At 57.3% G+C, this 16,047-nt stretch overlaps 1 protein-coding gene across 1 annotated transcript in view; it reads left to right on the forward strand.

Moving 5' to 3' along the window:
- The first annotated feature begins 743 nt into the window (after nt 1-743).
- Nucleotides 744-16,047, forward strand: part of Tspan18 (tetraspanin 18) — a 146,588-nt gene continuing 131,284 nt past the window's right edge. Inside the window, exons 1-2 of the mRNA XM_048788213.1 lie at nt 744-789; nt 12,761-12,766. The gene's annotated coding sequence lies outside the window, so the exon portion shown is untranslated. The remainder of the gene's footprint in view (nt 790-12,760; nt 12,767-16,047) is intronic.

A 16,047-nucleotide genomic window follows, 5' to 3' on the forward strand; every position in this document is an offset into this window, starting at 1 on the left:
AGTGAGTGCAGGAGGGGAAGAGGGAGGTGGGAAAGCCACACCGACACTCCGTCCTGAGGCTGGAGGACTGAGATCAGAACTGTCCCCTGAGGCTGGGAACGTCAGGAAGTGTGTGGACGTTTGGTGGCCACCGTGGCCACACATTTCCATGGGCCGGGCGAGGACTTGGATGATGACTTCAAGATTTGCAGCGCAGCCCGGCCTGTCATCAGCCCTCAAAACACGGGCTTCCTTTCCAGATGATTCCTGAGGTGGGCTGCTCTCCACCGACCGCAGAGCGTGGACATGGAAGTTATTATTGTGCCTGTAATACCCTGGAGTGGGCGGGGCCCTGAGGACTGTCAAGGTCAAGGGCAGTGCCGCCAGGCCCTTGACCTTCCGTCCAGCGCTCTGCAACCTCCTTTGGCTTATTGAAAACTTACTCCTCTGAGAACTTTTTCCAGAACTTCTTCCAGGATCTGCTCCTGCTCCTGTTTCCGCCTCCCAGGCTCCATTGGTGTGGGCTGGAGGAGGCAGGGAAGGTGCAGGAACTTTCTGGAAGCGAGATGGAAGGGTAGGGGCCTGAGGTGAGAGAAGCCATCCTCTCAGATATTCTTAGTGGGAGCGGTGTTGGGTGTCCAGCTGGCATGGGCCTCCTCCCTACCTGGGTCATAAGGAAGAGCCGCCCCAGGCAAAGGCATCTCCTGGGCAGAGGCCAGAGGGGGCCAGCAAGGGACTCAGGCCCAGAGAGGTACCGCTCCCCTCCCGCGGCCCAGGCTGGATTGTCCTGTGGAAGGACCTGGCCTCCGCGTGAAGGGGGAGAAGGATTCCGAGCTCACCACCAGGCTTCCTCCAGGCCCACGGATGCCGTGAGCCAGGCTCCCTGCCACCCACCCGCCCCCCATGTGGCTCCTCTCCTGCTGGGACAGATTGCAGTGTGCTCTGGCTGGCCAAGTGTGCAGAGCCTCCTGGGGGAGCAGCCCCACGGCCACCTGCTGCCTGACATTTAGGGTTCCTTCCAGCAGGGTGGGCCCCGCGCTGTCAGGGCTCCTGGGCTCTTTGGGTTTTTTTTTTAGCCTGGGGTGGCGGTGGGGGAATGGGGTGCTTTTCCAGCCAAACAGGAATGCCTCCCAAGGGCCCCGGGGCGGGTGGGCACTCCTGGGTTGCCTTCCTCCGCCTGGCCATGGTGGACACTGGTCCCCAAGGACAGTGAAGCCCCCCACCGAGCTGCCGGCGAGGTGCTGAGGAGACAGCCTGACTCCTGATTCCCGGGAAGCACTGAGACCAGTTATGACTGGGACTCGGGCACCGTGGGGTCCCTCAAATACACCGCAGTCAAACCTGCTCCGTCTCGGCTTCTGCAGCCCCTGCCCAGCTGGGGCCTTGCAGCAGCTGGGCAGCGCTCCGAGGCCGGGCATGGGGCATTTCCCAGGCTGCTGGGTCATGGTACCGCAGATTGGGTGAAAACAACGGGAATGTCATCCTAGGGATCCCGAGGCCAGGACCCTGCAGTCAGGGAGCATCAGGGTCTCTCTGGCAGCTCGAGGGCGGCTCCCTGTCCCCCTCTTCCTGGCTTCCAGTGGCTCTGGCAACCCTGCCTTCCTTGGCCTCTGCAAGTGTCCCTCCAACCTCTGACCCCCTCTTTCTCTATGTGTCTGTCTCTCATAATGGGACACCCTCATCCTAACTTGATGACATCTGCAAAGACCCTGTTTCCAAATGAAGTCATATTCCCAGATACCAGGGGTTGGGCTTCAGAATATCTTTTTAGGGTCCGCACTTCAACCCGTAACAGAGTAACAGTGCTACTGCCCTGTTTATCACCAAGAGAAGCAGTGTAAACATGTGGCGCTGTTTGCCTAAGTTCTTAGCCTACACCACTAGTAAGTGATTGATAAGTCACCGCCTCCACATTTCAGGGTTTTTTTGTTTTGTTTTGTTTTTAATGGTACCAGGGGCGCTTGCCACTGAGACACATCCCCAGCCCTTTTGAGACAGGGTCTTGCTAAGTTGCTTAGGGCCTCACTAAGTGGCTGAGGCTGGCCTCAGACTTGCAATCCTCCTGCCTCAGTCTCCTGAGTTGCTGAGATCACAGGCGCGCACCACCACATCCAGCTACATTTCAGTTTTCTTCTCAGTCAAGCGGGGAATGTCTACACCTCCCATAGCCTGGTTTTTAGCATCAAAGGAGATTCATGTCTGTGTCAAGCACATTTTGCCAACAGCAAGGCTCTGGCTGGTTGCCGTTATTAACCATCTTTGCTCCATCTCCACGGTCCCAGAGAAACATCAATGTATGGGAACTAAAAACCCATTGGAAATAAATATGTTTTCTAGAAAAAAAAATTATTTGAAAGGACTGACTGAAAGTCCCCATTCCCATCCTCCCACTTGTCTTCCTTGATATTTATCGCGGGTTTACCGTGAGCCTCAGAAATCACTGCAACTTGGAAAGACTGGGCTGTTTTTCCCAGGGGCAGCTGCCTGAGAGGGCTTAATGATGACTCTCAGCCCCAGAGCCCACCCTCAGGAGCCCAGGAGGGCTTGGGTGCCCAGCGGCAGAGGCTGGTGGACAGACAGGCAGCAGCCCTATGTGGAGTGGAGGTCGGGGAGCCCCCCAGCATCCAGGGTCAGGCCTGCAGCTTCAGAGAGCTACTGCCGGGGTTCAAATCCCAGTTCTGCGGGACCGTGGCCACCGCTTTGACAAATTACTTTTCGGGGCCTCCGTCTCAGCTCAAAGGGTCCTGTGTACTTGGTGGTGACGTGTGACGTGTTCCTTCTGTATCAACACTGACACACCTGCCTAGCTTTAGGTGTCCCGTGTCTCCAGCGGCAGCCCCCAGCAAGGATCTGAGGGCCAGTAGTTCATGGATGAGAAAGAAGAGCGTGGCGGGCTGTGGGCCGCTGGGCAGGCTCCCGGGACCCTCGAGGGGTCAGTCCCCTGAGTGGTGTCAAGCGCAGGCCATTGATTGATGCTCTCCGGCCTTTTCCTGGCCCCTGCCCTTCCCCGGTTGGTCCTCACAGACAAGGTCTTGGCCTCTTCGTCTCTCAAGGTCGTGGGCCGGGGCATGTGCAGTCTGGAGGAGCCTGGGGTCCCTGGGGAGGCCCTGGGTCAGGGGGAGGGCAACTTCATCCTGATGTTGGGACCAGGGGTTGCTGTTGCTCTTTTCTGCTTCCCAGAGGGTTCTTGCTGGGAAAGCGGGCTGCAGAGCCAAAGTCCACCATGGCCTCCCAGGCCCCTGAGGCTTGGCCTGCGTGTCCTGCAGGGCCCAGCTGGGGGTCTCTTGGTGCTGTTAGGGGGCAGAGCTGGGCCAGGGATGGCGCTTTCCCCGGGGGCCTTCCCTGTGGGGGTGTTGCTCCCAGGAGGCCTGGGACCGTGGGGTAAGCACAGAATCAGAATGGGGGGGGGTGCTGGGCTGCAGCCCAGACTTCACCTGCAAGTCCCAGTCCCCACTATTCTTCAAATGCTGGAGTAGGGGGCACTGGATTGGGAGTCCAGAGACTTCCAGCCTTGGACGTGATCCTATTAGGCTCTGACAAATTCTCAGAGCCCTGAGAGCTTCTGATGCCATTCCCTGTTGGGGTAGTGGGGGGCTGATGGTTCTTGGGGTCTCCTTCCTGCTCCAGATCCCCTAGGTCTCCCCTCGGAGTCTACAAAGGGAACATGACCCCCAAGGCTCGAGTCCCTGGAGAAAAGTGCTCAGAAAGCCCAGGTATGGCCGCTGATGGGAGAGGGGGTTGCTGAAGTAGATTTAGAGTAGACAGGGCCCCTCCATCCACAGGAGCTTCAATAGAGGGGATGATATGCGCGACATTTCCTCCCTTTCATTTGATAATTTTTTCCTTCTCAAAGTAATTTGAAGAAAGAAAGTGTCTGATGATTTGTTGCACAATGAGCTCAAATAAAAATATTCTTTTAAAAATGTGGTTGCTATGTAATTGAATTTAAATAACAGGCGATTTTTGTTTCTAGGTAGCCCGGCCACTCACCAAGGTCTATTCAAACCTGTTTGAGAAGAGCGTGTGTGTGCATGTGTGTGCGCGTGTGTGTTTGTGTATAAAGAAAAAGGGCCTCACTGATAGTCTTTGGGGGAAAATAATAATAATGATAATGATATAGTTAAATAAAATCGCGTGCGTGAGTTCGGGCACATTTCTGGGACTACCATTCAATACCCGCTAGAAGAAAGCCATCCGGGGGCAGCTGTAGGGCTGGGCGGGCATCTCGAGGCCAGGGCAATTCCCGGGCATGTGCAAGGCCCTGCCTGGGTTCGAGCCCAGCACTGCAAAGTCCTGGTGGCTGCAAAGTCCTGCAAAGTCCATGTGAATGGGGGCTGTGAGCAGAGAAGCAAATTTTAGCTCTGAAGACCCTTGGACCTGGGTTCCAATCCTGCTCAGCCCCTCGCCCGCTGCATCCATGATACTGAGCAAGTGATTTATCCATCTAAGCCTCCGTCCCCCACCTGAAAACAAAGGACCGCAGAGAGAGGGTCAAGTGCTTCACCCGATGGGGCCAGGGAGCCCCCGCCCACACTCCCTCAGAAACTCGGGGTGGCCCATGAGGACGCCAGACCCACACGCACTCTGTATCATTGTTCACATGGAGTGGACTGTCACCCCACTTTACAGAACAGGAGCCTGAGGCGTTGAGGTTATAGAGTCGGGGGCTCGCCCAGCAGGCAGAGGGCACCCTGACACTGGACAGGTTCCTCTGAACCAGCACAGGCCAGGCCCTTTCCTGGAAGGGGACTTTGGCCCGGGTCTGTGGTGGAGTTTCCTTATTCCCTGCCCCCGCTCACTGCAGACCTGAGCCGGAGGCTGCGCCCCGTCCAGCTGCCGGGGCACCACTGACTTCTGGCCCTGACCCCTCCCCTGGTCGTGCCCACCATAGGATCTGCTCTCCAGGGGCCGGGCTCCCACCCACTCAGGTCTCCCAAGCGTCTCTCTGGTCTCAGGCCCCTGTGTCCCTCCCTCAGGGCCACCTCAGGACTTAGTGCTTTTGTGCTCTAGGTATCACTTGGCGGGTCCCAGGGGCCTCATGTGGGTGACTGGGGCTTCGTGCCACCGAGACATGCAGTCCCTCCAGCATCGGGCCCATCCTTCCCACCCTGCCAGCTCTGGTGGCAGGGGTCCTGCTGGAGGACGGACGCGGGGCCTAGCAGGCCCCACCCCCCGGGGGCAGCTCGCTGTCTTTTCCCTGCAGAGGGACGATGCTCCCCGCCCTCGGTCTCCTGGGGCCACCTGCTGAATTGCCCCACAGGACTCAGAGGGACTCAGAAAACAGCCGAATCCTGGCTGCTTAGGGAGCCACCGAGAGTCCTGTGGGGTGCAAGGGAGACCTTGAAGGGAGGATGACGATGTCTTGGGGTGAGGCTTGGCAAGATGAGACCAAGCCCTCACCATGGGTTTGGTAAGCACAAGCACGAGCCCTGTGGTGCAGTGGTTAGTGCCGGGCGCTAGGGCCAGGCCATGGTGGGTGGAATCCAGCCCTGCCACTCTCTTGGTGGGAGCACAGCCCACTAAGTCCCGGTGCCTCCCTCGTCCCTGTGAAGCCTGGTGTGCAGTGGCCAGGGGCAGGGATATCCAAACATCTAGAATGTTCTGCGGGGCCAACAAGGCCTCCCTGTGAACTGTGGCGTCCTCAGGCGTTGGAGGCCCCATGGGACCCTCTAAGTCAGAGCTGGGAACTCCCCACACTTTGAGTGGAACATTTTCCCATCACACCTGTTCTGCCATGTCCTGTGGCAGCAGAGGACACCCCAACCCTGCAGCCAGCTGGAGAGTCCCACCCCAGGGGGTGGGCAGGCACCCACACCTTCCTCTGCCTCACAACTCCGCACCCGCGAGGACTTTGGATGGAAGATCAAGCCTCTCCCGAGGGAGGACCCAGTTTGGGGCACATTCTGCCAATCGTGGCTTTGAAAAGGCAGAGTTGCAGATGTTGGGGAACGTTCAGTTCTTACAAATTAAAAAATAAAGTAGTTTCTAGCGTCGAGTGAGGGGAAGAGAGCAAGAGGGAGCCATCTGGCCTGGTGGAGGGGGAAAGGAGGCTGCTTGGCTTCCATTTGCAGCAGAAAGCGCTGTGAGGTTTTTGCGATGTTAATAAAGACAGGAAGTGGGGAGACAACAGGGGCCTCGGGGCCACTGGGGACACACCACGGGGGCCCTCCTTGGCTTCAGTGCATTATCACTTGGGGCTTGAGATGAACGAGGCCCCGGCACGTCTCTGACTTTTCTGGGGGTTCCTAATTGGTCTTGAGAAACTCCATGGCGTGGGGGGAAAGAGTCCTGGATTAGAAATGGGGGTGTCTATGCAAGTCCCAGCCTTGCCGCTCCGAGCTGGATGACCTTGGGCAAGGCACTAGTCCTCTCTGGGCCTGTTCCTTGGCCCTCTGCAAAACCCAGGGCAAAACAAAACAAAAAGCACACAAACAGAAACACCCCAGGGCAGAGACAGATGATCTCCCCAGTCCTGTCCGGGTTGGCTCCGGGCAGGGAGGGGCCAGCTGGGGTTGGCTTCTTTTCCCTGTTTCTCGTAAAACCATCCTGGGTGTGAGGAGGCCGAGCCGCTGGAGGAAACCAATGCTGACTCGCGGGAGCAGCCTGAGGACCTGGATGGCTCGGGCTTTTCACCTCAGATCCACAGTTGATTGATTGGTAGGGTCTGTCTCGAGCGCAGTGATGGGAAGATGGGCTGCTTTCTCCCAGCTCAGCGGGAAGGCGTGCCAACATCCATTATTGATGTCTGCTGCGGTCAGAGGCTGGTGAGCGCCAGAGAGCTGCAGAGACGGGAGGTGCTGGGACCTGGATGCTCCGTCACTGGTTTGGGGATGGAGGACGTCAGGCGATGGCCCTCAGTGGGGCTGCTCGCCATAATGAACGCCTCGGCTGGCTCATCCGTACACAGCAGGGCGTTGGAACCTGCCTCATGGCGCTGTGTGAACCTGGGGAGTTCACTCAGTTCCTAGGGACAGGGTCCGGGCCAGTGGCAAAGTGAATGACCCCTGACCTGGTTTAGATAGGAGGCGTCCCCGAACCCCTGTGTGGGACAGTGCTTGACGCTCAGAGGGGAACGACTGGGTCAGGAGAGCTACGACCTAAATGGGGTAGGTACCGCTGGACAGAGGGGCCACTGGGGCGTGTCCCTGGGGTTTATGTTGGTTCCTGGTGAGTGGAGTCCTTTCTCTGGGCTCGCTGCTCCCTGGTGCCACCTCCTCAGCTGCGTTCCTCCGCCCTCTGCCATCATCATGTTCCTCACCCTGGGCCCAGAGCCGTGGAGTCGGCCAACCTCAGACTGAACCTCTGAAACCACAGCCAAAATGAGAGTCTCCTCCTCTGAGCTGTCCTCGTCAGGCCTTTTGGTCGTGACGACGTGAAGCCGCTAAGACCCGCGTGCAGGCCCAGGAGGCCAAACAGCGATGAGCGGGCCAGATCAGAGCTGCAGGACTGTTTTGTTCAATGTGTGCGATGTTAAAGCCTGAACTTGACCCAGCATGGACCCGGCGAGAAACTTGAGCACATACATGGAGCCCAGGACCCGCAACTCTGCTCTCAGGAATCTGCCCAACAGAAAAACCCATAAATGCTCTTCAGAAAGCATGTGTAAGGATGTTCACAGCTTCATTGCTCCCCACAGGTAATAACTGGAACATTCCAGATGTGAACAGATAGTAGAGTGGGTTAGGGAGCTGTAGAGCCCCCCCCCACCGTGGAATACTATACAGCAAAGAAAATGGATGAACCCCAGCTGCTGGTAGTGGTTTGGGGGAATCTTAGCACCCCAAGGCTGAGCAGAAGACCCCAGACAGGAAGGAGGACACACAGCAAGATTCTCTTCATGTGAAGTTCAAAGTCAAATTTATGGTGGCAGAAGCCACAATGGAAACTACCTCTGGGCAGGAGTTGGGGGTGCCCAGAAGGAGCCACGTGGGCCTCCTGGATGCTGCTGGTCATTCCAGGTGGTACCTGTGAGCTCCTTTTGTGGACAGTCATTGAGACGAACACCTTCAGGTCCAGGTCCAGTTTTAGAAACTCTAATAACGAAGTTGAAAACGTGAAAGCTGTTTCTCACCGGGTGGCACAGCGGGCGATGAGACCCACATGCGGGGTTTCTGCTTTTCTCCACAGAGGAACGTTCTGGAAGCCTGGAACCCCGTGTGGCACAGTGGGTTGGGGGGAGCAGCACCGTTCCCTTTCTGGGTGAAGCCTGTTGCCACTCCCCCGTTTTGCTTCCGGGTCCTTGTTTGGACTTGAAATGGGGACACGTGACACAGTGCTCCCCTCTGGGACTTCCAACCTTGTCAGAGAGAAAGACTTGCAGTGAGTGTCGGGTGAGCTGGACAGACAGACACAAGGACGCCTGGACGTGCGGGGCTCAAGGCTCACTGCACCTGAAGGCGTTGTTTGGTGACTTTGGTGAGTTATTTAGTCTCTGGGCCTCAGTTTACCCCCTGGAAAGCCAGAAGAGCAGCCCCTACTTCAAAGAGCATCTGAGGGTCGGGAGAGATGGTGGTTGGGAAGTGCACAGCCCACTCCCGCCTGCAGGGCCGGCTCCGGGGGGCTCCTGTGCCCAGGAGCGGCCACCCGGGCACGCCCTCTCTGTGCTGTATTGGGGTGGGACGTGGAAACTTGGTCTCTGTGGCCCTGGCATCACGCCCCTCCCTGCCCGCCCCCCCGTGCACCCAGAGTTGGTCTGCATCCCGGGGCAGCGCCTTCCTGGTTAGGCGCCCAGGCCAGGGGACAAGGGGACGTAGCTCCTGCAGCCGATCCTGCGGGTCTGGTGGGGATGCTAGGCCTGCTCTGCGGCCAGCGTCTGCCTGGCCTCGTGCGACAGCTGGCTCCCGGGAACACGCCACTCCCTGGCGCCTGCCTCCCCCTCACCCACAGCTGCCAGGAGCAGCGCTGCCCGGGCGGATGGCTCCCAGCAAGAAGCTGGCCGTCCACGTCTCTGCGGTCCCTCTGGCTTTCGCAGCCCAGAAACCAGGGAAGAGAGTGGGGAAGGTGCCGTCCCTGCTCTAAGCCTCAGTGGTCTGATCTGGAAAACGGGAGGGGACTGTGCTGGCCTGGCTCTCCACCTGTGCTCAGAGTCCTGACAGTGGCCGTGACACTGCTGCTGCCGAGCGATTGGCTGTGAGCCGAACCCTCGGCGGGACTCGGTGGGAAGGATGTGGTTTGAATCAGCCTCTTGGTCTCGGACAATCTGCTTTGACTTATTCCACTGTGGGAACTGAAATCGGCCCAGACCCTGTTCCTCTCTCCTCCCTCTCTCCCCTTCTTCTCCTAGCACATGGGTTTCTCCTCACTCACGGCTCACTCACACCACTCTTGCACACTCATCCTCACTCATTGGCTCTGTAAGATATTCACACTCATCTTCTCACACCCAACTGAGATGCAGGCAGAACCTCAGGTGGCCCCTGAATTTCCCCTTCTGCCTCAGAGGTCTCAAGGGTGCACACTCATACACCTGTTTGCACACTCATTCTCACACCGGACTTCCCTCCCTTATCCCCGGCAGAGCTCGTAGGACAGGAGAACTGATCTCACTCTGCCTCTTTTACCAACAGGCTCTAAGGTTGTGTGACATGGACCAAGTCACTCAACCTCTCTGGGCCTTGGTTTCCTTGCTCTCTGTACATTTAGAGGGGTCATCACTTTCCTGCAGGATGTCGCAGATGCTCTGAGGCAAGGTTCCTCCTGCATCTGACATTCCCAGGCTCTGCCAATGGGTGGACTTGATCTCATTAGGCAGACTGTGTGCCAACTGGATCACCTCCTAGCCTTTCCTGGGACTGAAGACGTCATCTCATTTCGAGGTAGAAATTAACACAAGGTCAGGATAAAATTGGAAGGTCAGTTGGTGATTCATATTGACCCCCCCCCCCAGGCGACGTGGCGCCCCCTGGGGTCTGTCCCTCCTTCCTCTCCATGCCCCCTTTTCCTTCCTCGCAGTGGGCTGTTCTGGCTTCTCAGGGGGTAATCCGAGGCCGGCTGAAGCGTCAGGGGAAACAGACGCAGCATCACGTTGCCCCCCTGCTGGTGGCGGGGGTGGGCAGGGCTGGAAACGCAGGGGTCCCCGTGTTCTGTCCAAGCCCAGCAGAAGCTGGCTCATTTGGGTGTGTCCTCTTCCTGGCACGTTCCAGGGACAAGGGCTGACCTTACTGAGAACTGACCGCATGGCACCCTGTGGACTCCTTGTCACAGCCCGGCAGGTGACATCCGGGCCATCTGTGTAGGATGGCACCCTGGAGCATCGGCCCACTGTGGATTAGAGCTGGGCTGGCTCTGCACTGGGGCGACCAGGGTCCAGCTAAGCTTCGGACCACCAAGCCGTGCAGTCCTGAGGGGCCCGAAGGGACCCAGCAAGGGGAAAGTCCAGATCTAAAGCAGGAGTCCAGGCTTCAGCCAGCGCTGCTCCAGACCCACCGTCCCCTTTTCCTTGGGCCACTGTGGTCACCCAAAGTTGTTAATAGGGGAGGCTGCTGGCCGTGGGGACCTCTGCCCGCTCCCTGGCCACGTCTCTGGCCGTGCGCTGCAGGCGGGGCGGGGCTCCCAAGTGCTCTGATGCCAGGTCCCCCATTCGCGCCCTGGGGAGAGGACCCAGCTGCACAGTCAGCCCCAGGGCTGGGGACGGTGCCGTGGCCACTTCTGCACCCTCCCTGAGCCCGCTCCGAGCTTTCTCCACTGGTCTCCGCAGACCCTTTGCTGGGCTGTGGGCTCCCTCCCTGGCACAGAGGGCACCAGCCCAGAGTCAGAGTTCCATCCCTAAGGGACGCGGTCCGCAGGCGGCTGGGATGCCTTCTCATAGGAGCCATTTGGTCGCCAGAGCGCCTTGGGTCCAAACTCCACCATGCAGAGGACCTGGGAGGGTTTTGACTGATGACATTCAACCTGACCTGCGGCCACAGAATTCCAAGAAAAGTTCCAAATGGGATTCCCAATATGAAATTGCCTAAGATGGATCCCGGCTGTCACAGCCAACATGGGGGGAGGGGTGGTCCCTCTCCCTAACTCCTCCTCGGCTTTGGTACCCAGAGGAACCCCGGGGAACCCCCTTTGACAATCACAGGCCATTAGGTGACATGTAATGAAGCCAAGACCCAGAAGGGGTGGCAGCTGACCCAGGACTCTGAAGCAGGCACGTGCGCTAGACTATTCCCATTCGCAGTAACATTTCCTTTTTATAAGAGAACTCACTGGGTTTCCTCTGGCCATTGATCTCAATTAATCTCCCCGAGATGTGTCTTTTGGTGGCTGACATTTCTGAGACACTCTCTTTCCTCTCTTCCCCGGAGTCATAGGTAAAGGGTGGATGGATGTTTATTGGTAAAGCAAGAGAAAGGGGGCTTTTCATTTGGAAGCTTGGGAAACACAGTACTTACCCAGAGAATCCCACCTGGGTTTGCAGGTGTTTAGACACCCAGGAGGATAGATTATGGTAAAGAAATAAACATCGGGACAAAGTCAACCGGTAACAAGGTGGTTGGGGCCCCGGGGGCTCTGTTTAAATGAAGGCCTCTTCTCTGTGCAGCCCCTGCCCTGATTTGGTTTTGCAGACCACATGACATTCTTCCCTCAAAACCTGATTTCCACATGGATTTAGCCAGCAGTGACCTGCCACGTGAAGAGACTTCCCGAGAATCAATAGGCAAGGGTCCCGGGGGTGGGGTGGGGTCCACGTCGGCTGCATATAAAACACCCCAGCAAAGACTGCAAGCAGCAAAAGATGGGTATCCAGGGCATCTGGGTGTCAAAGTCCCTTCATTTTACAGACAAGGCATGTGGCTCAGAGAAGCTTGGTGACCTCACCAAGGCCACACAGTGAGTTAGAGGCAGAGCCTGTGTCCCTTGGGGTTCCCAGGCTGGGGCCCTTCCCAACACACTGAAGGCAAAGAAATAATGATAATAAAATCATAATAGAGCAAAGGGTGGTTCCTAAACTGGATCCCAGTGCAGGCAGAGAGGGGTCAGGGCTGTGAGTGACAGCCTGGGACGTCATCAGAGTAGGTGGAGAAGTGCCCAGGACATTTGCCCGTTACTGGCCGACGCCCAGCTGTGCCCACTGTCTCCGTGTGGCGAGGGGAGGCTGGAGAGCCAAGGCGCCCTGTGGGCTGGCCGTGGGGAGGGACACGTGAGTCCGATTCCAGGCTGGCGGGGCCTTGGTTGCTGTCAGCACAGGGTGTTCTGGGAGTGGGTGGGGACGCCGTCTTGGCCAAGCCCGACCCTGGCAGCCGGCAGATGTGTTTATTTCTTCCTTTTCCACTTGGGAGGCTGCGGGCGTCTGGCAGGGCGGGTGAGCGCACAGGCTCTGGGGTTGGTGTGGCTGCCGGGGTTCGGACGCAGGTTCTTAACCCTTGAACCTGTGATCTGGTCCACCGCTGTGCTTCCTCCTCCTTACCTGCAGAGTGGAGAGTAACTGATGGGGGCTTAGAAAAGTGCAAGCAATTTGCATGGGTGACTCATTTGGGGAATCCTGGGAAGCAGCGTGTCTGCACGTTTAAAAACTAAGGTTTGTCCCTTTTCCTTTTCTGATTATGAAAGTCACACCTACATGTGCCAACAACCTAAAGATAACGTTTGCCTATATCTCCTTCCAATCTCCCGGCCCTGTGCTGTGTGTGTGTAGACACAGGTTAAGTAAAATGTAGGAGGTGATTGGACTGAGGCTCTGCCTCAGGCCCACCAGGCCCATCAGAATGGAGTCCCTCTTGCTAAGGTTACACACCAACCCCAAACCGGAGCTGCTTATCGTCGGCGAGATCTGGCCTTGAAAGAAATCAAGTGCAAGGTGACAGCAAAATCCTCAGACGGGCTACCGTTAGGCCGTAGGGTAAGGACAGTCACTGGAAACTGGCTCATCTGCTTGTGGTCCCTGCCTCTGTTTCCCACCATTGGAGCCCCCCACCCACCCTGGCCCTCTCTGCTCAGAGAGAGCCTCCCATTTTGTAGACGGGGCGGCCTGGCTCATGAATCGCTGATGAAGCCAATTAGATTTAAGATCCACTTTGTGAAACTGTGTTCTTTGACAGTGGTGTGTGTGTGTGTGTGTGTGTGCGAGCGCGTATGTGTGCATTCGTGCGTGTGTGTGTGTGTGCATCTGCATCAAGAGAGATGTATCGAAGACGTGAATTGTCAGTAAAATGGAGAAAAAAATGAAAACCAGGACTCGTTTATAAATCTAGAATGTAGGTCACAGACTGACGTCAGTTATGACAGAGTCAGTCGCGTGTCCTGAGAAGAATCAGAGGATCAGGGCCTTGGAGGAGGAGGGAGCTGGGAGAGGTTTTCTGGGATGGTCCCGGAGCGGATTCTGGTCTGTGCCTTGTATTTGGCAGAGGAACCCTAACCTTGGAGTTGTCTTTTTTTTTTCTTTGTTAACCAGCCAAAACCCGTGAACAAGTACACATGCCATTTCACACTGAATCGCGTTCCTCTAGAATTCCCGGGTGCTCAGTGATGCTCAGCGGGCTCCAGGAAGATGGTGAGAAGTCTCACTCCCTCCTCGCCTGATTTCCATGTCACGTTTCTTTCTTTTTTCTTTTCTTTTCTTTAGGTATTGGGGATTGAACTCAGGGGCAGTCAACCACTGAGCCACCTCCCCAGCCCTGTTTTGTATTTTATCTAGAGACAGGGTCTCACTGAGTTGCTTAGCACTTCACTGTTGCTGAGGCTGGCTTTGGACTTGCAATCCTCCTGCCTCAGCCTCCCCATTCGCTGGGATGACAGCGAAAAAATATTTCATTGTTTTAGTTATGGACACAATGTCTTTATTTTATTTTTATGTGGTGCTGAGGATTGAACCGAGGGCCTCGCACGTGCTAGGCGAGCGCTCTACCGCTGAGCCACAACCCCAGCCCCAGGATCCTTTTTCTTAACAGAATCTATGATATTCTCTCTGATTGTGTCTAGAAAATGGCGCACACCTCACGGCTCAATACATTTTCAAAATCAAGGCTCAAGGAAGAACCAGGAGCCTCCTTCAGAAGTCGTAAGCTGAGCTGTCCTCTCTGCCGGTCCCGACCTCCTGCCAGGGTCCCTAGGCAGTCCCTAGGACTCGCCCTGATCACTTATCTTGCTTTATTGTAATTATCAATTTCCGGCTGGACCGAGGGTTTGGAAGTCAGGGCCTTGCTGCACGGAACGGCTCCTGAGCCTGAGTCCCAGCATGAAATACGCGGGCACGTGATTCACTTCCCAGAAGCCCAGGAGCCAGAGAGCCAGGACGTGAAGGGGCCTGGCCTTTGTCACTTGCAATCAGATGAGCCATGCTGCTAGGGACAGGCAGGGGTTCCTCTCTCCAGAACTTCTTGTTCTTTGAGTCAAAGAAGCTCCAATCCCCATCAAGCACGGCGGCCTTTATACCAACCCCGTCCCCCGATTCTGCCATTTAATCCTGTTGGGACACACTTGGTCTCTTCCCTCGGGGGTCTCTCTTGACCGGGCTCAGCTCTCTGGATTCCTAACTTTCTTTCTTAATCAAGGTCCTTAAAGGGGTAAAAAGTTCTTGGCACTCTGCTGGGGAGGGCGAGTGGGACTTGAAGGATTAATCTGCACACTATGAATTTTAAAGCCCTCTGCTCCTGCTGAAGGGAAGCCTATCAAAATGCTAATGTCCCCGCAGGCCGCCTCCCGCAGCCCCTATTCTGCATTAGAATATATTTACATGGACTGGAGCAGGGAAGGGTTTCGCAGAGTTGGGGTGCGGTTTGCCGGATTCCACACCCGCTGTGGCCGTGAGGTCTGAGTTAACAGCCCGGCAGAGGCGGCAGCTGCGGTGGCCGCGGGGCTGGCCCTTCCCTCAACTCCGGTGAAGTTCTCGGCTTTCACTGCCTCGGAGCGGCGGGGTGGCTGGGTGGAAACATCTCTATTACCGTCGTGTGGCTTTTAAACACAGCTTCCCTCGGAGGCCGCGCGTCCTTGGACACGTGTTCCGGGATGCTGGGGACCGCACACGGTGTCCCCGCGGAGTTCAAGGTCTGGACCGTGGAGACACAGTCCAGCGCCAAGGCCAACTCCAGCCCCAGCCAGTCTCTGTTCTTCAACCAAGTGCCAGGCTGTTCCTGAGGCCCTTGAGACCCCAGGTGTCCCTCCCCTCCGCCCCCGGGAGCAGGATACTGCGGTGCTGGCTGCAATCCCCAAGCCGGCTGGACGGCAGGCTGCTGCCCTGGGCAGCTTTGCATGCAAACTAGATCCCAGGCTCTGGCCCTGCCTCTGGCCCATGTGGCTCTGGGACTGCACATGGGGCCTGTGGCCTCTGAGCCTTGGTTCCTGCCCTTATCAGTGCAAGGGCGCCTGGCCTGTTAGAAAGTGTGTCCCTCCAGCAGCAGCTCACCAGCTGGCAGTTCCACAAACGTGTCCAGACTCGCCTTGCCCACCTGTGAGATGGGCACGTGGCTAAGACAGCCCTGCAGGGTGGAAGGAAGCACCACGTCCGGTGCACAGGAGGTCTGGGGGACCGTCCTTGTCCCCCTCTCCCTCAGACAATGGCAGGTGCTCTCAGGGGGGACCAAGGGGAGCAGGTGTAGAGTGCTGCCCAAGGACCGCAGGACCAAGGGCTTCAGGGCTCCCCGGTCTCCTTCCTGCTCAGCGGGAGGCCTGGCCGCATCTGTCTCAGGCAGGTACTGGTCAGGCGAGCACCGAGATCCAGGCTGGCATGTGCCCTGATGCACAGAAAAGCCCCCGAGCAGATGGGATGCGGGAGCGAGGTAACTGCTGTCAGCCCTTGAGAGTGAACAGCCCCAGAGCCAATTTATGGGGTTGGGACAGTCCCTGCCTTCCCTGCCCAAGTCACCGAGAGCTAATGGCTCAGTTCCTCTGGGAAGACCCTCAGGGGTCTTGCTGGCAGCATCCTGAGCCCACGGCTGAGCTCAGTTACACGCGGGGAGAAACCCCGGGCTCCCCCCACAAAACTGGAAAGACCCGCCCCACCTCTGCCCCACTGAGACGCAGGGGCACAATTAGGAGGCTGATTGGGAGTCTCACGCCGGAATGGAGGCTGGTGGGCGGAGCGGCAGGGCGGCTGGGTGGGAAGCCCCGCCCTCTGCCCTCCCCCTCCCCTTCCCTCCCCCT

Source organism: Marmota marmota, unplaced genomic scaffold (assembly GCF_001458135.2).
Source record: "Marmota marmota marmota unplaced genomic scaffold, marMar, whole genome shotgun sequence".
Classification (NCBI taxonomy): domain Eukaryota; kingdom Metazoa; phylum Chordata; class Mammalia; order Rodentia; family Sciuridae; genus Marmota; species Marmota marmota.